Source organism: Leopardus geoffroyi, chromosome C2, assembly GCF_018350155.1.
Source record: "Leopardus geoffroyi isolate Oge1 chromosome C2, O.geoffroyi_Oge1_pat1.0, whole genome shotgun sequence".
In the NCBI taxonomy this organism is placed as follows: domain Eukaryota; kingdom Metazoa; phylum Chordata; class Mammalia; order Carnivora; family Felidae; genus Leopardus; species Leopardus geoffroyi.
The window spans coordinates 129605082-129632741 of NC_059333.1; the positions used below are offsets into that span (position 1 = coordinate 129605082).

Sequence of the window (27660 nt, forward strand, 5' to 3'; positions counted from 1 at the left end):
AAGAACAAGATAAGGCCATGGCTAGAGGTCTAAGCAGAACAGAGATAAGTAATATACCTGATGGAGAATTTAAAGCAACAATTATAAAGATACTCACTGGGCTTGAGAAAAGACAACATCAATGCGACCCTTACCACAGAGATAAAAGAGTTAAAAAAAGAATCAATCAGAGATGAAGAGTGCAATAAATGTGATTGGAAACAGGCTTGATGTAATGAAAAGCAGGCTGGAAGAAGCAGAGGAATGAATTAGTGGCCTAGACGACAAACTAATGGAAAATAATGAAACCAAAGAAAAGACAGAAAGAATTATGCAAAATGAGAATAGATTTAGGGAACTCAGTGACTCCATCAAACATAATAACACACATATTATAGGAGTCCCAGAAGAAGGGAGAGAAAAGGGGGCAGAAAATTTATTTTAAGAAATAACACCAGAAAACTTCCCTAATCTGGGGAAGGAAACAGACATCCAGATCCGGGGAGGCACAGAAAACTCCCATTAAAATCAACAAAAGCAAGCCAAATCAAGACATTATAACTACATTTGCAATATACAATGACAAAGGAAAAATCTTAAAAGCAGCAAGACGAAAGAAATCCCTAACTTACAAAGGAAAACCCATAAGGCTAGCTGGAGATTTCTCAATAGAAACTTGGGAGAAAAAAAAACAAACTTGGCAAGCCAGAAAGGAGTGGCATATTTTCAAGTTGTGAAAGGGTAAAATCTGCAGCCAAGAATACTCTACCCAGTAAGGCTATCATTCAGAATAGAAGGAGAGATAAAGAGTTTCCCAGACAAAAAACACTAAAGGATTTCATGACCACTAAACTGGCCCTGCAAAAAATATCAAAGGGAACTTTTGAGTGCAAAAGTGACAAAGACAAGAAAGGATTAGAGAAAATCTCCAGAAACAAATAATAAAATGACAATACATATCTATCAATAATTACTTTGACTGTAAATGGACTAAATGCTCCAATCAAAAGATATAGGGTGTCAGAATGGATTAAAAAAAACCAAACCAAAACAAACAAAAAAAAATAATAAAACCAAGACTCATATATATGCTACCTATAAGAGACTAATTTTAGACCTAAAGAAACCTCCGTGAGGTGGTGGAGAAACATTTATCATGCATATGGATGTCCACAGAAAGCCAGAGTAGCAATACTTATATCAGACAAACTAGGCTTTTTGTTCTTGTATTGTTATTATCCTGCTTTGGGTATGATGGTAGTACTGGCCTCACGGAATGATTTTGAAAGTTTCCTCTATTTCATTCTTGGTAAGATTTTGACCAAAACTGTCATTAAATATTTTTTTAAAATGTTTAGTAGAATTCACTAGTGAAACCATGTGCTCTTGGGCTTTTCTGCACTTGGGAGATTTTTGTTTGCTAATTCAACTTTCATTCTTGTTATTGGTCTAAGAAGATTTCCTATTTCTTGGATTCAAAATTCATGATTCAATCAAGGTAACTTGGGCATTTCTAGGAATTATCTGGTTTCTTTTTCTAAGTTATCTGATTTGTTAGTATCTAATTTTTATAGTAATCTGTTATCACACTATGTATTTCTGTGGTTATCTGTTGTATTGTTTTCTCTTCCATTTCTCATTTTAGGTTTTGACTCTTCTCTCTCTTTTTTCTTTAATGGAGTGAAAGCATTGCCAATTTTATTTATTTTTATGGAAACCTTGGTCATTATTTTCAGTGTTATGTTATTGTTTATTCTAGTCTGTATTTACTTCTGATTTTTCTTTGTTATTATTTCCTCTACTAAATTTCAGCGGTCTTTTTTCTAGTTCCTTATGGTATAATATTATTTAAACGTTTTCCCTTGATACAAGCATTTATAGCATAAATTTCACTCTAACATCTCCTTTTGCTGCACACTGTAGATTTTGGAATATTGTGTTTTCTTTTTCTTTTGTTTTGAGACATATTTTGATTTGACCTTTGATTTCTTATTTGGTCCACTGCTTGTGCAGTAGTGTGTTAATATTTACATATTAAATATTTAATATTTACAGTGTAGATTTTCCAGCTTTCATTTATTGTTGATCTTTAGTTTTATACCATTTTGGTTGAAAAATATATTTGGCATGATTTCAGTCTTTTTCTAAAAATTAATTTACTTATTTTGAGAGAGAGAAAGAGCACAGGGGAAGAGGCAAAGGAAGAGAGAATCCCAAGCATGCTCTGCCATGTCAGTGCAGAGCTGGCCATGGGGTTTGATCTCATGAACTGTGAGATCATGACCTGAGCTGAAATCAAGAGTTGGATGCTTAACCAACTGAGCCACCTATGTACACCTGATTTCAGTCTTCTTAAATTTGTAATATTTGTTATATCTCTTTTTATGTGGATTCTTTTGTGTGTACTTGAAGAAAATGTGTATTCTTGGATGGATTTTATTTTTTTTATACACACACACACATATATATGTATATATATGTATTATGTATATATGTATGTGTGTGTATATAAGTATATACATATACTTATGCATATACAATATATATATATATATATATATATATATATATATATATATATATATGTAAGGGGTTTGAATCTTGGCAGTCTGGCTTCAGGGATGGCCACATTACCACAAGGTCCTCCTGCTCAACCATAACTCCCTGAAGGATGGGAGGAAACATTATTTCTTTGTATATTTCCATAGCATAATGGAATGGAATGGATGGAACGTTTCTTAGATGAAATGGTTTATATATCTTTTAGAACCATTTATTCTGAAACATGTTTCAAGGAAAAAATGTTCTTTTTGGAAAAAAAAACTAACCGAGGGTACTCATTTAAAATAAAGCATATCAGCCTGGCTCAGTTGGTAGACCATGTGACTCGATCTCAGGGTCCCACATTGGGCATGGAATCTACTTAATTAAAGAAAAAAATTTAAATAAAAAATAATATAAAAATATATAAAAGCAAAATAAAAAATAAAAAAATAAAAGAAATAAAAGAAAAATTAAAAAAAAGCATATCAGAGGTGAGGGGTGTAGGGGATGGATGAAATAGGTTAAGGGGATTAAGAGTAAACTTAATCATGAAGAGTACTGAGTAATGATATATAGAATTGTTGAATCACTATACATAACAACGTATGTTAACTATACTGGAATTAAAATAAAAAAATTAATACACCAAAAAAATCTATTCCTCCTACCCAATAATATACGCTGATGATTGAAGGCATCTAATCCTGTTGGCTGAACATTTGACAAATCCCTTATAACCACCTCATCTTCCTCTCAATTAATTCATTCAGCATATATTCACTGGGTGTCCTATCTGAACTATGCATTGTTTATGCTATGTGAATACACAAAGAAATAATGTTTCCTCCCTATCCTCCAGAGAGTTATGGTTGAGCAGGAGGGCTTGTGGTAATGTGGTTGACTCTGAAGCTAGACTGCCAACATTCAAACCCCTTACTCCCATGTTCTAGCCCAGTGACCTTGGGTAAATTAAACTGTCTGTGCCTTAATTTCCTCACCTATAAAATCAGATTAAAAACACTATCTTATAGGATTTTTGTGAAGATTAAATAAGTTAATATATAAGGGGTTTATAACACTGTCTAGTAGACAGTATTATCTAAGTCTACACTCTCCAATATGGTAGCCATTAGTCACATGTAGCTACTGGGCATTCTAAATGTGGTTAGTTCAAGTTGAGATGTTCTGAAAGTGTAAAATACATATCTAATTTTTCCAGGTGATTCCAATTTCACCACGTTTGATAGGCACTGCTAAGGGAATGCAGAGGAACTGGTGACAGGTCCTGTTAGAAGAGAAGACCATGTCATCCACCATCCACACCAGTTACAGAGAAGACGTAGGGCAGGGGAGGCCACACAAGAAATGGTCTAGGCATTTTAGTAAGTTTGAAATACAAATAGGTAGCCTACAGCAATGCTCCATTCCACACTGCTTGGCAACTTCAGTTGCTGCTTTTTCTGGAAACAATGCCCTCTTTGCCAGACTGGGTCTGCAAGTCTTCTACACCTTTTTAATCTAAAGTGAGCCTAGAACAAAGGGAATCTAAACTCTTTGCCCTAGGTCAAATTAATTTGCATTTGTAAAGCACAACCTCAAAAGGCATGCTTGTTATTCCCTGTGTTGTGCTCCCTACTAGGTGGATGTGGAGCTGACTTGGAAGCCTAGGTTCAGAAACAGTGCAAGAGAGCAGTTGCAACAGCTCAGGAGCTAGCCCATGACAAGTGGGTCAGCTTCTAAATAGAGCCACTTCTTGAGAACATCATAAGCCACGGGAGGATTAGGGGGTAGCTATAGAGATCTTTTTCCATTAAGAAACAATTCTACACTAACTCCATGATTTTGCACTTTGGATTTATAATCTTTTTTTTTCTCTTGGGCACTTACCAAATAAATGCCTTTCATTTAATGAAGTCTAAATTCTGCCCTTGGTCTTCAGTGGGGCTACACAGAGGGACATGAATCCAGAGAAGTCCACGCATTATGATGTGGGTATGACACATTGTGAATTAAAGGACTTAGTAAGCTGATGATGCATTACTCTTCCTCGGGGAAAGGAGAGCTGGGGATAAGGGGCCCCATGGGACATCATCACCTGGGAGGAGGTTGCAGGTGCATAACAAACTCATCTTTATATGGAAACCTGTCTTTGCTCTCTGCTCCCCAGGTTTCTTCTTCTTCTTCTTCTTCTTTTTTTTTTTTTTTTTTTTACAGCTTGTGTATTCATAGACCTCTCCATTCACAATGATGAATGATATCACCTTCCCTCACTTCCCTTAATGCAATTATGCTGCAGAAGTTTTGGGCTAGTGCAAGGTTTCCATTAAATGATTTCTTGGAAGTGGCATTGTGTCTGTGGCTTTCACCTACCAAAAGAAGGGCAAGCATCCGAATATTAGCAGTGATAGGTGTCTCATGTTTACTGGAAATTATGATAATAATAATAATAATAATAATAATAATAGAAGTGTAGCAGTGACAGTGGTCGTGGCAATAGTAATGGTCAAAAAGGTATTATTTATTTGGTCCTACTATTTCAGCTTCTGTGCTATATACTTTGCTACAATGCCACACTGTAGTTTTCAAACAAGACTGCCCTAAAATATCATCCCACAGGTTCTTCCTACAAGGTGAAGCTGACATTCATTGAGATATGAGGTCTATGTTCTCTTATACCTGGGTAAACCTGTGACTGTGGCAGAAGTGACACTATGAGTTCCAAGTTCTATTAATGAGGAAGCACAAGGCAAGCTGGGGGCAAAGCACAAGCTAACAACCTTCTCTGCCCCCACCCTAGATGGGATAAGTGTGACATCCCTCGGCACTCCTGAGTGTCCAAGAACAAAGGAAAGAAAAAAAAAACAATGGTTAACTGATAGAGATCACCGTCATGCAGGACATGAGTCTCATGTCATCAGTTTACAAATGTCTTAGTAAATGATAAGAAAATGGCAATCTTATCAAAAGCCTAATCTCCAGAAACCCGTACTCAGTTTCCTGGACCCCTAACAACACACCCCCCTTCGTGGTGATGTGAGAAGGAAATAGCAAATTTCCTTATAACCTGCAGCCCATAGACAAATACTTGAGATAGGCAGAGTAAAACATTCTTCCAGGAATTCCCTACTATCTTAAAGTTAATGCTTTGCTAGAGAAAAAACCACCTTAACTTGACAATAGCTAGGCTTCCAGTATCTTATGAATCCTCGTTAGCATATGAAAATCTGTGTGGAGTCCTCTCTTTTGCCTTTACCTCCCCCAACTCCATAGGATATAATCAGTCACTCCTCACACCCCTGTGCAATTCTTTCTGCCCAATGGTCCTGTCTTATGCTTTAATAAAATCACCTTTTTGAACAGACATCTCAAGAATTCTTTTTTAATTGTCAGCTCCAGACACCCACCATCACTCCAAAACCCCATCACTATGACTTCATAAAAAATAACATGCAATAAGATGATGCTGCCATGGATCATACAGAGATGGACATGCCCCAGGAGCCCTAGCCCTTTAAGCCCCCAGCTGTAGGTGTCTCTCCAGCATTGACTGCCAAATGGGAGTAAACTAATCTTTAGGTGATTTCAGCCCAGTTGATGCCAAGTGAAGTCCCCACTGAGTCCTGTCCAGAATGCAGGCTTGTGAACAAAATAAATGGTGTCATTGTTATAAGCTGCTAAGTTTGGGGAAGTTTGTTACACAGTAATAGTAAATGGAACCCCTACGTTATCTCATTCAGCCTGTGTGATAACCTTTCAAACTAGGTATTATTGTCATAGCTACCTTACAGATGAGGAAACACGCAAAGAATTTTAAGTTATTTGGCTGAAATCTCACAGTTGGTATGTGGCAGGGCCGAGCTGCAAGCCCAGGTCTGTCTTGCTCTGTGTGCAGGTTCTGAGTCAGATCCTATCCAGCCTTGGCTACACATCCCATTCATGTGCTACAGTCCCCAGTGGGTCTGCACCCCTGCCTAGCATATCTGCTAGATTACACATGGACATCTGTAAACAAAGACGGCCTCTGGATTTTTCACTGTGTCGTAAGAAAGATTTACCTTTTAAAGGTCTGCAGATACAGCTGATTCCTATGCTCAGTATGAAAACACACTTGGCACTGAAGTGAAAATGGGAAAAAAGAACACAGGCTGCCTTGAGGTTAGATTTGGGTTGCAATGTCTTAGTTCATTCCGGTGGACTTTAAGATGTTGGCTTGTATGTATGTATGTATGTATGTATGTATGTATGTATGTATGTATGTATTTAACCATCCATAATGTTATTTCCATCATGAGATGTATTCTAAGAGTCAAATGGCTTCTTTGCTGTCTTTTATTTTGGAGCTCAATTGGTTTGTAAGCAGGAGACAACCCATTTGGGATACTCTTTCAGAGCTGTAGCAAAGTTAGCTGTGTTGCTTGTATTTTCACCAACTGTTACACCCCAAATGACAATTGGAGCTACCCTTTGAATTAGCAAGGTCTCATCAGATACAGAAGGAATACAATCAGCGACAGCATGAAGCACAGTATGATCCAGTGCATAGCATGTGGGAGACAGGGTCACCAGTGTCACTCATGGCCAATAGAGGCCTTCAACCAGGTGGAGTAGCTCTGCTCCTGCACAGCTGGTTTCTAAATCAGAATCCCCAGGTAGCAAACAGAGAACCAATGCAGGGAGGGTCTGCTCATTTCTATTTCTCTGGGGTTCCCATACTATAGGGCAGAGACTTATCCTGTGTACAATCATACTGGAGGGCTAACTTGACTCCATCTTCTCATTCTTGAATATTCCTTCATTTTTCATGGCTCCCTTTTGATTGATTCAGGGAGACATTTATTTCTCTCCTTTTAAATTTAAATTTATTGAGGTGTGACTTATATGCAATTAAATCCACACATTTTAAGTGTACACATTGATGAGTTATGACAAGTATACAAACTTATGACAAGTATCCAAGTATACTTGTGACAAGTATCCTCAGTGAAGATAAAGAACATCTCCATCTCCTTGGAAGGTTCCATTGTGTCCCTTTGCAGTCAGATCTCCTCCCCTATACCTACTCTGGGCAACCAATAATCTGACTTCTATCACTACAGGTTTGCTTCTTCTGTTCTTGTTTTGTTTCTCGCTTTCACTCAGCATAACATCTGTGAAACTTATTCATTTGCTGCATCGGTGGTTTGTTCCTTTTTTATGGCTGGGTAGTATTCCATTACATGACTATGCCCCAGTTTGCATTCATTCATCTAATGATAAACATTTGGATTGTTTCCAGTTTAGGACTATTATGAATAAAGCTGCTATGAACATTTGTTTACAAGTCTTTGTATGGACATATGTTCTCATTTCTCTAGGGTAAATACCTAGGAGTAGAACTGCTGGGACATATGGTTAAGTATATATTTAACTTTGTTAAAAACTGTCAAACTGTTTTCCAAAGTGGTTTACCATCTTACATTTTTGTTTCAAAATTTAATTATGTTGATTGACAGATGAATTAATTATTTAGGTAATAAAGTATATCAGTATGATTGAAAGTCAAAATGCAGAAAATACAGTGAAAAGTCTCCCTCCCAGCTTCAACTCACCTGAAAGTAAGCAGTGTTACCAATTAGTTGTGGACCTTTCAAGAGATAATTGAAACATTCACAAGCAAACCCTTAACTACATTTTCCCTTCCCACTCTTTATACAGGTGAATGTGTCCTTGACACCTCTTGCTTTTCTTACTTAATAATGTATCTTGGATATTGTCAAAGGGATATTTTCTAAAGTGTGTTCTGAGAAACTCTATCCCCATCAAGAGCTGTGTAAGAAAAATGGTCCCAAATAAACTTGGGAAAATGCTGCATCCTTCAGCCAATCCTCAGAAATTCACAATTCACATTCAGGTATTAAAGGCTCTAAGAAGTCCTGTAATTGAAAAGCAAAGTTTCTAAAAATATTTGACCTGAGAATCTTTTTCTTTCCAGCAACATCTGTTTAACTTTGCAGAACTAGAATTCTGCAGAAAATTCTTGGGAAAGCACATTATATAGACAGACTAGTAAACATTTTAGGTTCTGTGGATATGGTCTCTGTTGGGATTATTCAGTTCTGTCATTCTAGTGTGAAAGCTGTCCCAGGCAAGATGTAAATGAATGGGTGTGGCTGTGACTCAATAAAGCTTTATTTACAAAAGAGGCAGCAGGCTGTAGTATGCAACTCCTGATCTAGGATTTGAGATAGTAAAGGACTGGCAATTATAAATTTTTAAAGTGTTTTGTCAAGGCCTGCTGTTTGTGCTTTCTCCCTACAGGCCCCATTCCCTTCCCCACCCCAATTAATCTGCCATCTCAAGGTTTAGAAGGACAGCAATTGAGGGAAGGAGGGGACAGAGACAAAGGAAGAAGATGGGGATGGAGAGAGAAGGAAAAGGTGAGAGGGAATTGTGGAGAAGGTGTCCTGGAGCAGAGGTTAAAGAAAATAAACACTGCTAAGGGCTAAATCAATAGCTGCCTGAAATTAAAGTTCCTCCTAACTGCTTTTCCTTTTTTTTTTTTTTTTTTGCCTCTCATTCCCCTCTTGTCCCCTCTAAGCCAGGTGTCCACATGGAACACTGGGAAAAGGGCATCCATGTTTCACACTCTCATGGTCCATTTGATTAAATAAATGTCCACTGACTGAATGGAGACTTTTGGATTCTGGGCTTTAGCATCTCCATCTGTAAAACCATGAAATCTTTGTTGTTCATGTCAAAACCATCTGAGGATGCATCAGGTTGTGGCCAGACATGTAATTCTGGGAGTAAATTTTGTAAGTTTTCCCTTATTAACAATTGGGCAATAGATATAATAGTTATCTAAGAAAATTTTAGCTATTGTTTTAAATACCAGATTCCATCAACTAGAAGAAGTAAAATACTATTGTTTTATGTATGAGTAAGAAAAAAATATACCAAGTATGACACAATGCTTTCTTGCAATTACAATTTTTATTTTATATTTATTAAAAGAGCTCCTTTAGACTTACCTAGACACATTTATCATATATCCCTTCACTTACATCATGAAGTAATTGCCAATCCTTTTGCAAGCATCTCAGGAAAAACACACAACCCGATTTCAACTGTTATGTAAGTGTTTTCCTTCTTTTGATTTCATCTAGAGTTTAATTGTTGCTTTGGTTTATGGAATGGAGACCATGCATACAATCATGGACATTTTTTCCACAAATATCAAATTTCGGCCCTGCTGCCCTACTTCAATGCCCTTTGCAAATGCAACTTTTTGTTTCCATGCTTTGTCACAGTGAATCTTTGTGACCTTTGTGTGTGTGTGTGTGTGGAAACTCTTCAAACAGCAGTTAAACATGCATAGTACCAATGGTGCATTTGCCTCAAATAGAGAGATGAGGTGAACAACTACAACCAACATTCACCTGTGCACAGACAATGATGACTGTCATGAGTGCTGCCTGGCTGACAGCAACTGCAATATGCATTGTAGTTCCAGGGATGTTAAAGTGAACAGAAGTGTTTCTAACAACATAAACCTACATGAAGATGTGTGTTTAAACAAAGTCCTAATTTCAAACTTTAGTAGGTAAAGAAAAAATCCAGTGCCCTGAAGCAGGATGTTGTAACATTTTTCTTCTTCACAACCATTTCCAAATGCTGCACAGTGATATTCAGATACTTCCAGCTAAAAACCTGTGCACTGGAGTCACCTGGATGGTAACAGGTCCAACTATGAGATTCCTGCAGGTGCTAACTTGGTATGACCCACAAAACTATATTTTCGCACTTGTCTGCCCTCCTGTGAACTCAAAAAAGATGTATGGTTTACATGATGAATTATGCATAAGAGTGTGAAGTGCTGATCATTTTAAAGTAAGAAAATCAGAATTGAACTATAGCTAGTTTTTTTTTTAAACATGTGCTTAGCACATATGCCAAAGGAATGTGTAAAGGAAAAAGCTAATTTAGAAATTTATATCCCTGTAAAAAATGGTTTCATGACATTTAAAGTAAGATCTGACAGGCTTCTGCTACAGTTAAGGAGGCTGCCTGGCTCCATAAACCCCTTTCTGAGCTGGGCTTGCCAGGTTCTGTTTGGTAGGATTGGAAGAGCAGGGATCTAGTGAGATGTGAGTGCATGTTGGCGTGTCAGGGAAAGCACCACGCTACACTGTGCGCTCTCTTGGTTATGAATCTTGTGTCTCTCTTGCCTGAGGTTCAGACCCAGGTCTTGTCTAATCCCAAGCTCCTGTTCTTTTCATCCTCTGCCATTTCACAAATGTGCTGATAGAACCCCCAATGTCAAAACCCTAATATTTCTGTTCTATACAATTCATTGTAGTAAATAAGCTTCCTGGCAAAGCTTCCCCAGGGATAGGGATGGTTGCCATGTGATATTCTGGATGCCAGCTCATCCTTCTGTGCCTATTCTAGCATGGCAGAAGTCTGTCAGATGCCTGATCAGATTTCTTGGGTGGCTCCACACGAGAGTGAATTTCCAGATGTGTCCCTGGCTCCGAGCTTCACTGGCATGCACCTAACGTGGTGTATGCCATGCTCTCACCACAGACATGGAAGTCTGAAATGGTAGAACTTGTCTACGGTGTGTGCCATTCATGCTTTCAAAATGTTTTCAAGGTGGTTTACAAGAGAACAGGCACAAACATAAGTCCTGTAATATAAAAACTGAGATCAAGACTTTACGGAGCAATAAGAAGACTAAAATGCATTGAAACAGAGGGTGGAAACCAATGCAACAGGGAGAAGCAAGAGCCACCTGTGAAATTCCATGCTGCTGGCCCTGCCTCCTATGGTTTCATTGCTAAGCAACCTTAAAGGACACAAGCAAATCAATGCTTCTCCAGAATGTCAAGGAACAAAATGTAGGAGTGATCATGAGCCTGTCTGGTACTTGTGAAGGAAAGTTTGGGAAATGGGCTGTATGATTAAATTAGATGGTAGGCAAGACACAATGCTGTTCTTTTTCTGAAAGGGAGAGCCTGAGCATTGCAACTGGAGAAGACAACGAGGTCCTTGGCTGGCTCCAAAGCTGCTTCCATGTTTGTAGTGTGTAAGAAGTGATTATTTCCTTTTACTGTACAACCTTTATCTCAATTCAAATCTCATACCTAGTACTTCTCTGTCAATCTAGAAGCATGAAGGTAATAGAGCTGGGACAGATGCCACATGCCAAGTCAGTTAAGGTCCTAAGTTACTGAATGAGAGTTGAGTAGAATACACAGGGCAGAAGCAGATACAGCAGTCCTTGGCATGGGACACTTGGCTTCCACTTCCCCAGTGGATAGGATCTTTACAAGATCTGAGGTCACACCAGGTTCTTGTTATGTCATTGCTCTTGCAGGCTCACATCTTATGTCTTCATTTTCAAACAACTAAGGTTAATGATGTATATGCTCCAGTTTAAGGAGCCCTTACAAAAAACAGGGTCTCCTAACTCTTAAGCCCAAATCAGCATCAGATTGCTCTCCTTATCTTGAATTTCATGAAGATTGGAATGGGTGGGTGAAGGTAGCATTATTAATACCCTGGTTGCCCTTGAACAACATCTTGGTCTTTTGTTTTCTAATATTCTGGAAAGAGGTTCCCCCTAAACCCCAACCTGTCATTCTGCTGTTCAAATATCTAGTTGGCCTCCTTCAGTTCAAGGAGTTATTTCAAGATCAAGATCACATAGGTGAAAAAAAAAAAATCACATAGGTAGTAAGTGGTAGGGCTGAAACTTGAACCAAGGCCTTCTAATTTTGTTCAGAGCTATAACTCCCGATCACACATAAAGATGCATGGCAGTGCCTAAAATTTCTTAAAAAAAATTTTTTTTAAATGTTTATCTATTTTTGAGAGAGAGAGAGAGAGAGAGAGAGAGAGAGAGAGAGAGAGAAATACAGAGTGTGAGCAGGGGAGGGGCAGAGAGAGAGGGAGACACAGAACCTGAGGCAGGCTCCAGGCTCTGAGCTGTCAGTACAGAGCCTGAGGCAGGGCTCGAACTCACCAACTGTGAGATCATGACCTGAGCCGAAGGACACTTAACTGACTGAGCCACCAAGGTGCCCGAGCACCTAAAATTTCTAGGCCAACTAGAGCCTCTATGTTCTGTGTTTTTGTTTAGTTACCATTTCTGTTGGGTTAACATGAAAATAAAATTGTAAACAAAACTCTCAAAGTAGTCACAGGATATCCAATGATGCAATCTCAAAGTTTAGGAAGAGAGGTAACATTAGCTTTTAAGAAGACACCAATTTTGTATTCTAGGTCATTTTCGTGTGCATCTAATATATAGTTCCCAAACTTGGCTTTTCACTAGAAACAATAGGATTTTGGAAGCTTCTCTGATGAATCTAATGAGAACCCAAGACTCAGAAACACTGATCTAATTATAGCTGCATGTTAAGTGGTTTTCCATAGCCTGTCTCATTGAATGGGGCCCGAGAGGAAATGGAGGTAGTACAAAGAGTGAGGTGTTTGGAATCAGAGAGATCTTAATTCACATCTAGGTGGCTCCAGAGAGTGCTTCCAGCTGTGTCACCTGGGGCAACTTGGTCACTTTAAGTCTCACTTCCTACATCTGTAAAGTGGAGACTTAGGATGATTTGGTGAGATGATATATGAAAGTGCTTCTCACAGTGTCTGGTACAGTCACTGTGGCTGCTATTATCATAATTATTATTAACCCTGAGGATGCCTTCTTTCTTCTTAGAGCATCATAGTCTCTATGCATCAGCCTTCCCAAGGGTTCAGAACAAAGTAACAAGTGACAACATGGGACACTGAGAGAGCACACCTGGAAAAAAGTCCACCAAGCTAGATGTTCAGCAGCTCCTTGATTTTTTAAAACAGACTCACAAAACTGGGGTGAGGCCACCTGTGATGTGTAATTGTAAGGAGAGGTAGGGGAATATTTTCTGGAGATCATGCTTTCTTATAAGCATACTGAGTTTGAAATACTTTGGGTGATTGAAACCAGCCCCTCCCTACCAGACACAAGTGTGAATTAATTCTGTGAATTAATAGGAACAAACAGTTCAGCTCATAAGCCAAGGCAGGCATGCTCTATTTCTCAGGGCTTTGAGAAAATCGCTACTGGAAGGAAAAGCCAGTCCTCCAGATGTCCAGCCTTGCAGGCAAGGGAAGTCACACCTGGACCACAGAGATGCTAGTGGCTTTTTCTACTGCTTTCTCTTCCCACCTATACTCCCAACCTTGATAAAACCAATTGTCACAGTCGCTGTTTTACAACTCTTCTTGTCTGATTTGGAAAGTATCACAAAAAAGTTCTTCTGAGTCCTATTTTAGGAATATTTATCAATATTTTCCTCTATTTGTTTCATAATTTCATCTTTTACACTATGTAATGGATATGTGTGCCACTCAGATCTGTCTTCAAGACTGAGGCTCTTGTCCACCAATAGCTGGGAGTATTGGTTGTGGATTGGCTTATAGCTGAATTCCTCTCCTGGAATTTCTCTCAGCTAAAGGGAGCTGTCTCACCCAAGATTACAACACTCTGGTGTGAACCCCATATCCAACATCTGGTTGACATCAGGGTCCAAAGGCCCTTGTCTTAATTTGGGACAATTCTGAAGGGCAATTCCAGCTCCACAGCTCCCCCTGGTGTGGGCTGAGTTGTCTTTGTTGACCACATGTCAGCCTGACTACCCTTTTGCTCCAGCAGACTAATTGCCTCAGCACTGAACCTTCTATATAGCCAATCTCCTTAAGGTCTGTTTTCCTAGGGAATCTTGGATGAACAGTTGAATGCATTTGAAACTTACTTTCATATAATGTGTGTGATGAATCTCTAACTTATTGTTTCCAAATAATTATCTCAATAACACTTATTAAGTTATCCTTTCCCCAGTTTTTGGACTGCTACTTTTATTACATTTTAAATTCTTAAATATACTAGAAACTGTTTCTGGGCTATGCAGTATGCTTTTCTAATTTGTCCACTTTTTGTACTTGTAATACATATTTTAACTAGTATTACTTTATGACATGTTTGACATGTTTTGATTTTTGGCAGAGAAAGCCCCTCTTCATTACTCTTATTTAAAAAAAAATGTCTTTACTACTTTTGCCTGTTCATACTTAAAAAAATGTTATTTAAATTTTAGTTAACATACTTGTACAATATTGGTTTCAGGAGGAGAATCCAGTGATTCATCACTTACATACAAAACCCAGTGCTCATCACAACAAGTGCCCTCCTTAGTACCCATCACCCAACTAGCCCATCTCCCACCCACTTCCCCTCTGTCAATCCACAGTTTGTTTTCTATCATTAGGAGTTTCTTGTGGTTCATTTCCCTCTTGTCCTTCCCCACCCCATATGTTCAGCTGTTTTGTTTCTTAAATTCCACATATGAGTGAAATCATATGGTATTTGTCTTTCTCTTACTGACTTATTTCACTTAGTATAATACACTCTAGCCCCATCCATGTCTTTGCAAATGGCAAGATTTCATTATTTTTGATGGCTGAGTAATATTCCAGTGTGTGTGTGTGTGTGTGTGTGTGTGTGTGTGTGTATACACGTAGGTGTACATACATTTATCCATTCGTCCATCAATGGACATCTGGGTTCTCCCCATAGTTTGGCTACTGTTGATAATGCTATAAACATTGGGGTGCATGTACCCCTTTGAATCTTTATTTTTGTACCCTTTGGGTAAATACCTAGTAATGCAATTGCTGGGTTGTAGGGCAAGGTCTATTTTCAGTTTTTTGAGGAAGCTCTATATTGTTCTATAAAGTGGCTGTGCCAGTTTGCATTTCCACCAACAGTGTGAGAGGATTCCCCTTTCTCTGCATGCTTGCCAATACCTGTTGTTTCTCTTGTTGTTAATTTTAGCCATTCTGACAGGTGTGAGGTGGTATCTTGTCATGGTTTTGATTTGTATTTCCCTGATGATGAGTGATGTTGAGCATCTTTTCATGTGTCTGTTAGCATCTGGATGTCTTTGGAAAAGTGTCTATTCATGTCTTCTGCCCATTTCTTCACTGGATTATTTGTATTCTGGGTGTTGAGTTTGGTAAGTTCTTTATAGATTTTGGATACTAACCATTTATCAGATAGGGCATTTGTAAATATCTTCTCCCATTCCATCAGTTGCCTTTTAGTTTTGTTGATTGTTTCCTTTGTTGTGCAGAAGCTTTTTATCTTGATGAGGTCCCAATAGTTCATGTTTGCTTTTGTTTCTCTTGCCTTCAGTGGTGTGTCTAGTAAGAAGTTGCTCGGCCAGGGCCAAAGATGTTGCTGCCTGTGTTCTCTACAGTTTTGATGGTTTCCTGTTTCACATTTAGGTCCTTCATCCATTTTGAATTTATTTTTGTGTATGGTGTAAGAAAGTGGCCCAGTTTCATTTTTTTGCATGTTGACATCTAGTTTTCCCAACACCATTTGTTGAAAAGACTGTCTTTTTTCCATTGAATATTCTTGCCTCCTTTGTCAAAGATGAATCAACCAAATAGTTGTGGGTCCATTTCTGGGTTTTCTATTCTCTTCCATTAGTCTATGGGTCGGTTTTTGTGCCAGTACCATACTGTTTTGATGACTATAGCTTTATAACATAGTGTAAAGTCTGGAATCATTATGCCTCCAGTTTTGTTTTTCTTTCTCAGGATTGCTTTGGCTATTCGGGGTCTTTTGTGGCTCCATACAAAGGTTAGGATTGTTTGTTCTAGCTCTGTGAAAAATGCTGGTGGTATTTGGATAGGGATTCCATTAAATGTGTAGATTGCTTCGAGTAGTATAAACATTTTAACAAAGTTTGTTTTTCCAATCCATGATCATGGAATGCTTTTCCATTTCCTCGAATCCTCTTCAATATCTTTCATAACTGTTCTATAGTTTTCAGAGTATAGATCTTCTACTTCTTCATTTAGATTTATTCCTAGGTATCTTATTGTTTTTGGTGCAACTGCAAATGGGATTGGGTCCTTGGTTTCTTTTTCTGCTGCTTCATTATTGGTGTATAAAAATGCAACAGATTTCTGCATGTTGATTTTATATCCTGCAACTTTGCTGAATTCATGTATTAGTTCTAGAAAGTTTTTGGTGGCATCTTTCAGGTTTTCTACATAGAGTATCACATCATCTGCAAATAGGAAAGGTTTGACTTCTTCCTTGCCGACTTGAGTGCCTTTTATTTCTTTTTGTTGTCTGACTGGTGAGGCTAACACTTCTAGTACTATATTGAATAGTAATGGTGAGGGTGGAATCTTTGTCTTGTTCCTGACTGTAGGGGAAAAGCTCTCAGTTTTTCCCCACTGAGGATGATATTATTTGTGGGCCTTTTGTATATGGCCCTTATGGTGTTGACGTATGTTCCTTCTATCCTTACTTTCTTGAGGGTTTTAATCAAAAATTGATGCTATATTTTGTCATATGCTTTTTCTGCATTTATTGACAGGATCATACGGTTCTTATTCTTTCCTTTATTAATGCGGTGTATCACATTGATTGATTTGTGTATATCGAACCAGCCCTGCAGCCCAGGAATAAATCCCACTTGATTGTGATGAATAATTCTTTTAATCTACTTTTTTTTAAAGGTTTATTTATTTATTTGAGAGAGAGAAAGAGAGCATAAGCAGGTAGGGGCAGAGAAAGAATCTCAAGCAGGCTCCATACTCTCAGTGTAGAGACTGATGTGGGACTCAAACTCATGAACCATGAAATCATGACCTGAGCTGAAAGTGAATCTGACACTTACCCCCAGGCACCCCTAATGTACTGAATTCAATTTGCTAATATTTTGTTGAGTATTTTTGTATCCATGTCCATCAGGGATACTGGCCTGTAATTCTCCTTTTTTTTGATGGGATTTTTGTCTGGTTTTGGAATCAAGGTAATGCTGGCCTTGTAGAATGAGTTTGGAAGTATTCCTTCCATTTCTATTTTTTGGAACAGTTTGAGAAGAAAGGTATTAACTTTTCTTTAAATGCCTGATAGAATTCCCCTAGGAAGCCATCTGGCCCAGGACTCTTGTTTGTTGGGAGATTTAAAAAAAAAATTTTTTTTTAATATTTATTTATTATTGAGAGACAGAGAGAGATAGAGCATGAGTAGGGGAGGGGCAGGGAGAGAGGAAGACACAGAATGTGAAGCAGGCTCCAGCCTTTGAGCTGTCAGCACAGAGCCCTATGTGGGGCTCAAACCCACAAACTGCGAGATCATGACCTGAGCTGAAGTCAGATGCTTAACCGACTGAGCCACCCAGGCATCCCTGTTGGGAGATTTTTGATTACCGATTCAATTTTTTGCTGGTTATGGGTCTGTTCAAATTTTCTATTTCTTCCGGTTTCAGTTTTGGGAGTTTGTGAATTTCTAGAAATTCATCCATTTCTTCAAGATTGCCTGGTTTGTTGGCATATAATTTTTCATAGTATTCTCTTATACTTGTTTGTATTTCTTGGTGTTGGTTGTGATCTCTTCCCTTTCCTACATGATTTTATCTATTTGGGTCCTTTCTTTTTCTTTCTTTTTTTTTGATACGTCTGGGTAGGGCTTTATCAATTTTGTTAATACTTTCAAAGAGCCAGCCCTTAGTTACATTGATTTGTTCCATTGTTTGTTTGTTTGTTTATATGTCATTTTTTTTCCTGCTCTGATCTTTATTATTTCCCTTCTTCTTCTGGTTTTAGGCTTTATTTGCTGGTTTCTTTTCTAGCTCCTTTTGGTAGAAGGTTAGATTGTATATCTGGGACTTTTTTTCCTTCTTGAGATAGGCCTGAATTGCAATACACTTCTTTCTTAGAACTGCTTTTGCTGCATACCAAAAGGTTTGGATTGTCACATTCTCATTTTCATTTATTTACATGTATATTTTTGTTTCTTCTTTAATTCCCTAGTTAACCCATTCATTCATTAGTAGGATGTTAACTTCCATGTATTTGAGGGCTTTCTAAATTTTTTCTTGTGGTTGACTTCAAGTTTCATAGTGTTGAAAACATGCATGGTAAGATCTTGATCTTTTTGCACTTGTTGAGGGTTGATTTGTGATCCAGTACGTGACCTATTCTGGAGAATGTTTCATGTGCACTCAAGAAGAATGCATATTCTGCTGTTTTAGGATGAAATGTTCTGAATATGTCTGTGAAGTCCATCTGGTCCAATGTGTCATTGAAAGCCATCGTTCCCTTGTTGATTTTCTGCTTAGATGATCTGCCCATTGCTGTAAGTGGGATGTTAATGGTATTAATGGGCAATAATGGCATTATCTTTGATGAGTTTATGTTTGTGATTAATTGATTTATATATTTGGATGCTACCAAGTTGGGGGCATAAGTATTTATAATTGTTAGATATTCTTGATGTATAGACCCTTTAATATGAATTAATGCCTTTCTTTATCTCTTATTGCAGTCTTTGTTTTAAAATCTAGTTTGTCTGATGTAAGTATGGCTACTTCAGCTTTCTTTTGACATATACTAGCATGATAGATGGTTCTCCATCCCCTCTGCCAGTCTTTGCTTATCTTTTTTCTTTCTTACTAAATAATGAAAGCTTTTAAGGGTATGGATTTGCCTGAATTGAGCCTTAAGGATTTTCATTTTGCTTTTGTATTCAGAATTTATTGTTGGGTTGCTTGGGTGGCTCAGTTGGTTAAGCGGTTAAGCATCTGACTCTTGGTTTTGGCTCAGGTCAGGATCTCAAAACTCTTGAGTTCAAGCCCTGCATCGGGCTCTGTGCTGTCAGCTTGGGATTCTTTCTCTCTCCCTATCTCTCTGCCCCTCCCCTACTCTGTTTCTCTCAAAAATAAATAAACATTAAAAAATTTATTTTCAATCACACTCCTTCAACCTTTACATATGACTACTTCTGTAAAATATTTTAATCTCCTTTCAGCCATAAACTTTGACATAAGTTTTTGTACTACTGTTATTTTCTATGCAATCTGCATTTGAACTTTTCACTTTCCTTAATGTCTGATATTTAGGATGATTTAATGGCTGTGAGATTTGGTTTAAATTTTTATTTTTTTATTTCTAACACTACTTTTATTATATTAAGAATAAAATTTACCTTTTTTGAATTTAGCAAGGCTTTTTTTTAATAATAATTTTTAATAAATGATCCATGGATATATGAAGATATCATCTGTAAGGTACAAAATTTGATATATAGTTATCAGATGAAATTTATTAAGCATATTTACATTCTATTTAGTTTTGACTCCATGATTTACTAAAGACTAAATATGGTGTGCTAATTTTTTCCATAATAATGGTTTCTTTTCAGGTCTTCTTTGTCTTCTAACAGCTTTGCTCTCCATATTTCTGTGTTATGTTATAGTACATTATACATTCATTGTAGGTCACAATTTTTATAAAACAATCTTCCCACTGAAAACTTTTATTCCTTAAGTTTTATTTTAACTAACATTAATATTGCCACTCCTGTGTTATTTTGCTTCCTTTATTTACTTTTTTGACTTAAAAATATATTTCTGGGGGAGGGAGCCAAGATGGTGGAACATCAAGGAAGTTTTTTGTGTGTCTCGTGTCTATGAAATACAGCCAGACCAACACTAAACCATCATGCACACCTACAAAACTGATCTGAGGATTAACACAACAATCTGCACAACCTGAACCACAGAATTCAGCAGAAAGAGAAAAAATTTTTATTTTTAATTTTTATTAAAAATATTTTTAATTTTTTCTACTATATTCTTTACTTTTGTGTAAATTTTTTCAAATTCTATTTTACTTCCATCATTTCATTTTAGTCTACTTCAGTGTATTCATTTTTTTCAAATTTTCCAATGATTTCCTTTTTTAAAAAAATTTTCCCCCCTTTTTTCTCTAATCTATCAAGCCACTTTCAACAGCCAGACCAAAAGACACCTAGGATCTAGCATCATTTATTCGATTTTTTGTGTGTGTGTTTTTAATTTTTTAATTTTAATTTTTTTAATTTTATTTTTTTATATATAATTAATTCCTTTTCTCCCTTCAAAACGACAAAACAAAGGAATTCACCCCAAAAGGAAGAGCAGGAAGAAATGATAGCCAGGGACTTAACCAACAGAGATACAAGCAAGATGTCTGAACCAGAATTTAGAATCATGATAATAAGAATACTAGCTGGAGTCGAAAATAGATTAGAATCCCTTTCTGTGGAGATAAAAGAAGTAAAAACTAGTCAGGATGAAATAAAAAATGCTATAACTGAGCTGCAATCATGGATGGACGCTGTGGCGGCAAGGATGGATGAGGCAGAACAGAATCAGCAATATAGAAGACAAACTTACAGAGAATAATGAAGCAGAAAAAAAGAGGGAGATTAAGGCAAAAGACCATGATTTAAGAATTAGAGAAATCAGTGACTCATTAAAAAGGAACATCAGAATCATAGGAGTCCCAGAAGAGGAAGACAGAGAAATAGGGGTAGAAGGGTTATGTGAGCAAATCATAGTGGAAAACTTTCCTAACTTGGAAAAGACACAGACATCAAAATCCAGGAAGCACAGAGGACTCCCCATTAGGTTCAATAAAAATATATTTCTGCTTTATTTTTGCTCAATTTTTCTCTATCCTCATATTTTTGAATCTTTTGTGTCATCATGTTTTAGGTGAATAGAGAAAATAGCTATATTTTGTTTTAGGTGAAAGTCTTTATTATCTAATAGAGACTTTAGTTATATTTATTGACATAAATGTTAGGTCTTACTTCTCTCATCCTGCTTTGTGATTTCTATTTTATTGTTTGTTGTTTCGATGTTTCCTTATTTGTTTTTAAAGTATATATGCTGCTATTGTCCTGCCATAATTACATTTCTTTAATTATCCATGCTAAACACAAAACTTTTTATTTTATTAAAAAAATACTTTATTTATTTATTTAAAGTAAGCTCCATGCCCAACGTGGGGCCTGAACTCACGACTCTGGGATCAAGAGTCACATGCTCTAGCCAGCCAGGCACCCCTAAACACGAAACTTTTAATCTTTCTCTCACCTTTCCACTAATCCTACTTACAACAGGAAATTTATCAAGCCAGGTTGACCTCACCCATTTCTTTTTATAAACAATTGTACTTATTTAAGCAATCTGTTCCAAAGAACTACCAGCAAAAAATACCAATTGTTCTTCATTATTCTACCAATTGAATTATCTAACTAGCACTGATGCCAGGGACATTGTGCATCAGTTATGCTTAAAATGTCATTTAAAAATAAAACTGCTTGAGGACAAATCAGAAAATAGCATATAATTAATTATAAGAGATCTTGGTCATTGTTTCTACATTCTACTTCTCTCTGTTACAGAGTGAAGTCAGTCAGATTGCCTCACGACAGATAGATAACTTCAGAAGAATTCCCTGTCTCTGAGGACCACAATTCATAAACTCTATCTCACCATCTGCTCCTGAAGGATAGATTTTGTCAATGTCCTCCTGGCTGATCGTGTCCATGACTTTGCTCTTGCTGCTTTCCTTCATCCATAATGATCTTTTATAGCTATCCATTTTTTCAAAGCTCAGGTCAAATACCAGTGATTTTCCTGACAACTTGCTCCTCTGAATGGCCAAAGAGGTGAGACTATTGTTCTACTTACAGGTGCTCATTTGTTGTCTTGTAATAACTATTATTATAGTTAAGTGTTAAGTGTCTCCTTAATTTGATTATGGGATCCTATGGAGCAGAAATACTGTCTTATACTTTGATCATGGAATGACAAGGTTTTATGACTGGAAGAATTTCAAAACTCATCCATAGATTGAGGATCAGGAAGACCAAGTTACAGTGCCAGATTTTATTCTAAATCAATGACTTTTAAGAACTTCATTTCTTCAGACCTGCAAAATGGAGATGAGCTCCAAAGCCACTTCAAAAGATAAGATGAGGGGTGCCTGGGTGGCTCAGTCAGTTAAGCATCCGACTTCGGCTCAGGTCATGATCTCACGGTCCGTGAGTTCAAGCCCTGCGTCGGGCTCTGTGCTGACAGCTCAGAGCCTGGAGCCTGTTTCAGATTCTGTGTCTCCCTCTCTCTCTCTGCCCCTCCCCTGTTCATGCTCTGTCTCTCTCTGTCTCAAAAATAAATAAACGTTAAAAAAAATTAAAAAAAAAAATAAGATGAATAGTCATTTTACAAAGAAGGAACCAACTCACAGCCCAAGAGAGAGAAAGTCACTTGCTCACGTTCACAGAATCAATTAATGCCCAAAATATAACTAGAAGCTCAATCTCCTGCTCCCAGCCTGCTGGTAGCTATCTCAGAAGGCTCTGTGACTCCTCCGAAGCACCAGCATGGAACCTTGTGAGCGAAAATACATACATGGACTTACTAAGAAACTAAACTCTTCAGAAAAATGCAGTTGCCTCCAAACTTTGACTATCCATAAACACTTATCATTTATTACAAAATTGTATAACTATTTCTTCAACTCCTGGAAGGCACCAATTCCTTTTATGTCATGTCAGAGGTTAGCTCTCTTTTTTTCTGTTATAAAGTCTTATCCTTGGGGCATTAGGGTGGCTCAGTTGGCTAAGTGTTTAACTTTTGATTTCAGCTCAGGTCATGATCTGATGGTTGTGGGATTGAGCCCCATATTGGGCTCCACAGCATGTAGCCTACTTAATATTCTGTCTCTCTCTCTGTCTCTCTACCCCTCCCCTGCTCACATGTACTCTCTCTCTCTCTCAAAAAAAAAAAAAAAAAAAAAAAAAACTTAAAAAAAAAAAGTCTTATTCTTGACTTTGGAACTGCCTGCCAAGCTCTATTGTTTTTTTACACGTTTTTGATTCTCTACTTGCTCATCTTTTCCACCAGAAAGATAAGTTATAGCAGAGACATATTTTTTGTGGATCTCTGTTTACTTATCTGTAACCAAAAGGTATAGAAATGGATATTCTCTAAAGGTCCCTCTGACTCTAAGATTATTTGATTTTTTTTTTTTTTTTAATGAAAAGGCAGGAGCAAAGTAAGGAAAGTAAAACAGGAACAGGGTGTTTTAACCCTGATTTCCAAAAAATAGTAGTCTGAGATGTGGCTTAAATGTAGGTAGTTTATTGTGAACAGTGATGTCAGGGAACACAGTTGTAGGGGACTGGAGATAAAAAGAAAAGGAGAGAAAGAACATCCAAGGGTATATTACTGAGCTGATTGCCACCATGGTCAATTGGGGCATAATCTTGCTGGGGATCCTTGGAGGAGCTGTGTAGAATGTACCTTCCAAGGTACACAAGAGGCAGAATCTATGCATTGGTTCTGTCCCTCATTAGTCAAAGGGTGCCTGCCTCTTGGATGTTAACCTGCACATGTCAGGAGTGTGTATGCAACAGAAGGGCTTAGTGGCCCTCACAGATATCCTACATGGGAAGTCAGGGGTAGAATGAGAAAAATGTGGCATTAGCTGAGGCGGTGCTTTCCAGTTACTTCTCCATGTGGCTGATTCCTGTAGCAACACTAGAATAAAGGGCAAACAGGTTGGTGAAGGTGGTGGGGCCAGGGGAACTAGATTTGGGACTGCGGTCCTCAGATCCAAATCAGTGCCTGGGTGACCCAGATAAAAGGAACACTAAATCAGTCTGGAGTGGGCTGAGAGATAATGGTGTTTCCCAGAAGGCTTAAAAATAAGGGGCGAAATATCATTCAGAGAAAGATAATATTAAACATGTGATAACAAATCACTTCTCTGCTGAAAACCCCCTATGACTTCCAGCTTACCTAGAGCAAAAAAGCAAGTCTTAACAATGGCCATCAACCTTTTTTCTGACTGTATTTCTTCCCTTTTCCCCACTCTGCTCTAGCTACACTGACTTGCATGTTGCTCCTCCAACACACCAACCTCTCTCCTCAGGGTCTTTGAACCTGTTGTCAGTGCCTCAAAGACTCCTCGTGAACTTGACGTTGGTTTCTGCTGTGATGTTATCTGAGATGCCTTCTGTGACTCTCCCACATATAAAAGTGCATCTTATCACCCTTCATATTACTTACTACATATTACTACTTCCATATTATTTACCTAATTTTTAAATATTACTACTTTTTTTCTATGATACTTATCACTACCTCAGTTCATATTATATGTCTATTTTTAAAAATTAATTTCAGTATCCAGTGGAATGAAGCACCACCAAGGTAACACTTTTTTTGTTGTATTCACTGGCATATCTCTAACATCCAGAAGAGTTCCTGGAAATAGCAGGTAATTGATAAACTAAAAAAAATAAATAAAAAAGAATGAATGACAGATTGAATGAAGATGTTTGTGCCTTGCAAAAACAAAATAATAAAGGAGGACCTAATATTTGTCAAAAGTCCTTGAACAGAAGCACAAAGACTGTTAGACGTTCTCTCTGGATGGTGATGAAAGCTGTTATCAAGCAAGACTTGATCTTTTTAGATCTGGAAAGACCAGTGTGCAGTGTCACCTGCTGTGTTACTCTAAGAAATTCTGGAACTAGAAGGAGAATAACTATCATATTCTCCCTCTGGTGAGTCCCTCATCCTGTGGCTTTAGACAATATTTTGTCCTCTTGGCTAATTGAACCAAGTACTTAAGCTAAACTTAGAGAATTTCTAGATGTGTGTGTGTCCATACATGTAGACAAATTCTCTTCCAACCAACACATAACAAAAACTGCAAAGACGTGCTATAGAACCTTAAGAGGGCAACCCCCTAAGTGTGACGACAGCAGGACGTGCACATATTTGAGAATGAATGGAATAGCTAGAGGAAGGAGAAGCCTAAATGAAGGTGTTTTAGTAATAAAGATCTCAAGGACTAGAAAAGATGGGAAGTATTTAGGATTTTGACAACTTTCTATACATAAATGCTTAGGTAGTAAGTCTAACAAAAAAGTCACTGAATCAGACTCTTAGAGGAAGAATTAAAAGTAGGAAAGCAGCACATGGGTGGCTCAGTTGGTTAAGCGTCCAACTCCTGATTTCAGCTCAGGTCATGACCTCACAGTTTGTGAGATTGAGCCCCGCTTTCTCTGTTCCTCCCAGCTTGGCCCTCCCTCTCTCTCTCTCTCTCAAAATAAATAAACATTTAAAAAAAAAGTAGGAAAAGATTTATATTAAGTGGAGGCAATAGCCTGATTCTTAAATGATGGTAGGCTTGTCAGTGAAACTCAGCATCACTGATTCTATATGAAAGGGGCACATACAGTAAAACCTGAAACTCTGTAGTGGCGTTAGTTTTTAAGGTGTTTTTAATCTTTTGAAATATCAATCTAGCATTTATGGATATCAGTAGTATGGAAATGGCATCTGAAGATTCTAGAAAAATGGAACTAGCAGAGAAGGTTGTAACCTGAGCTTGGTTTACATGGATGGAAGTAAGTGGGTTCACTTATTTCCTAAAATTGTGTATAAAACTTTGTATGTAGCCATGTACATTTTTTTGGGGGGCAAAGAGTATAGAGCAAGTTTGGCAAATACTTTCTATAAAGGTCCAGATAGCAAATATTTTCGACTTTGTGGGCCAGATGGTCTCTGTTGCAAGCTATTCAACCCTGTCCATGTAGTATGAAAGCAGCCATTGATAATATGTAAAAGAATGGGCATGGCTGTTTTCCAAGAAAAGTTGATTCAGTCATGGAATGTGGGCTGAATATGGCTGATAAGCCATAGTTTACTGACCCATAGTATAGAGTGGTGCTATCCACAAGATCTATAATAATGAAAATGTTCTGTATCTCTGTTGTTCAATAAGGTAGCCACCAGCCACATATGGCTGTTGAACACCTGAAATGTAGCTAGTATTACTGGAGAGTTGACTTTTTAATTAATTAAAATTTAAATTTAATAGCCACATGTGGCTATTGGATACCATAGTGGACAGAATTACAGGCCTGACAAAACCCCCCAAAGGCTCCCAGAGAAAAGAACCTTATCCTGCAAAGAGAGGTGTTGCACCCAGGGAGAGTTTTCTAGGGCCTTGCTGTCATGGCATATGCAGTCATTCAAAACTTGCCTCAGATATGGTCTTGATGGGTAAGTGTCAGGGAATGTCAGGGAATGAGGAGGTGGTTTGATTCTATGGCAAATGCTCAGGGATCTGAGGGGATAGACTCCATGTTTTCTCTGCTTTCTCTATCTTCCTGAAATAGTTTGCAAAAAGTGACACTAATGGTCACCGACTTTCCTAATGGTTCCTTGGTTACAGGAACATGCTGTGCAGTGTTACTAATCAGCTTAAAGGATAGGAAGAAGACTGAATGTAGTGACTGATAATGCATAATATTGAAGGGCTTTAAGATGTAGAGGTTTCCTTTTTTTTCTACCATCTTCAGAAAGTCTTGAAATACATCAGAACCTGACTCTAAATTTAAGCTCAGGGCTACAAGAATTTCCAAATAAGTCTGATTACCATAGCAGCAGAAGGATCCTAGTCAAACATTATTTCATTTACTCCCCTCTAGAGAGTGTTTAAGTTGAAATGGAGATCTCTGATCTCTATACTTCAATGTTGGTGTCTCCTGACTATGTATTCCAAGTGTTCCAATTTTTCCTGTTTGGTGATCATACTATCCTTTAGAGCTAGTGGGAGTGAATGGGTCAATTCACAGTTGGTGCCTGGATTTCAAGAAGTTCTCTCTTGTCAATTTTGGTCATGGCTATAGCAGGAGTCACAGAGAGACTTTTCCAGATATTCAGCATCTCCCTTCAACAGAATTACTCCTAGTGGGATCTCTAGCCTATGTTGAATGTGTAGTTTCCTCACCTCTCCAAGAGATGAGATGATTCCACGAAGAAACCATTTTCCAAACTTCTTTCATACACTGCTCTTCCTAATACAGGGAGTGGCTATTCCAGTGGCAAACTGAATACCTCAGTCCCCTCTTAGGATCCTGACTCATCCGGAAGATCATGATTCAAAGCTGCCAGTCAGGAAACTGAATTCAAAGTTTCTGAATGTATTTCTGACACAGATTGACTTCTAGTCTGATTTCTTGGATCTTGAGACTTCCCCATCCTCCATCACTAGAATTCCTTTGACAAATATTAATAAGAGTGCTTCCTCTGATTCTTGAGATTTAATTAGGTTTGTCCCCAGGTAAGTATGTACATCGTGGAACACAGGTGGTCATACTTCTGGGGAAACCAGAAGAGAAAGAAATGATAATCCATATGGGTCCTTGGGGGACGCTGTGTACATGTAGCA

The 27660-nt window shown here is 37.8% G+C and overlaps 1 protein-coding gene and 1 long non-coding RNA gene across 8 annotated transcripts in view; one reads left to right on the forward strand and one right to left on the reverse strand.

Annotated features, from left to right (window-relative positions):
- The window catches only part of TMEM108 (transmembrane protein 108), a 364474-nt gene that overhangs the window by 31988 nt on the left and 304826 nt on the right, over positions 1-27660 (reverse strand). The gene's annotated exons all lie outside the window — the stretch shown is intronic.
- Positions 6174-9189, forward strand: LOC123611554. Of its 2 annotated transcripts, none has more exons than XR_006718726.1 (3): positions 6174-6563; positions 8821-8939; positions 9105-9189. It is a non-coding gene; the product is annotated as an uncharacterized LOC123611554 (long non-coding RNA). The 2 variants fall into 2 exon arrangements; XR_006718727.1 differs by lacking the exon at positions 6174-6563 and adding an exon at positions 7879-7913.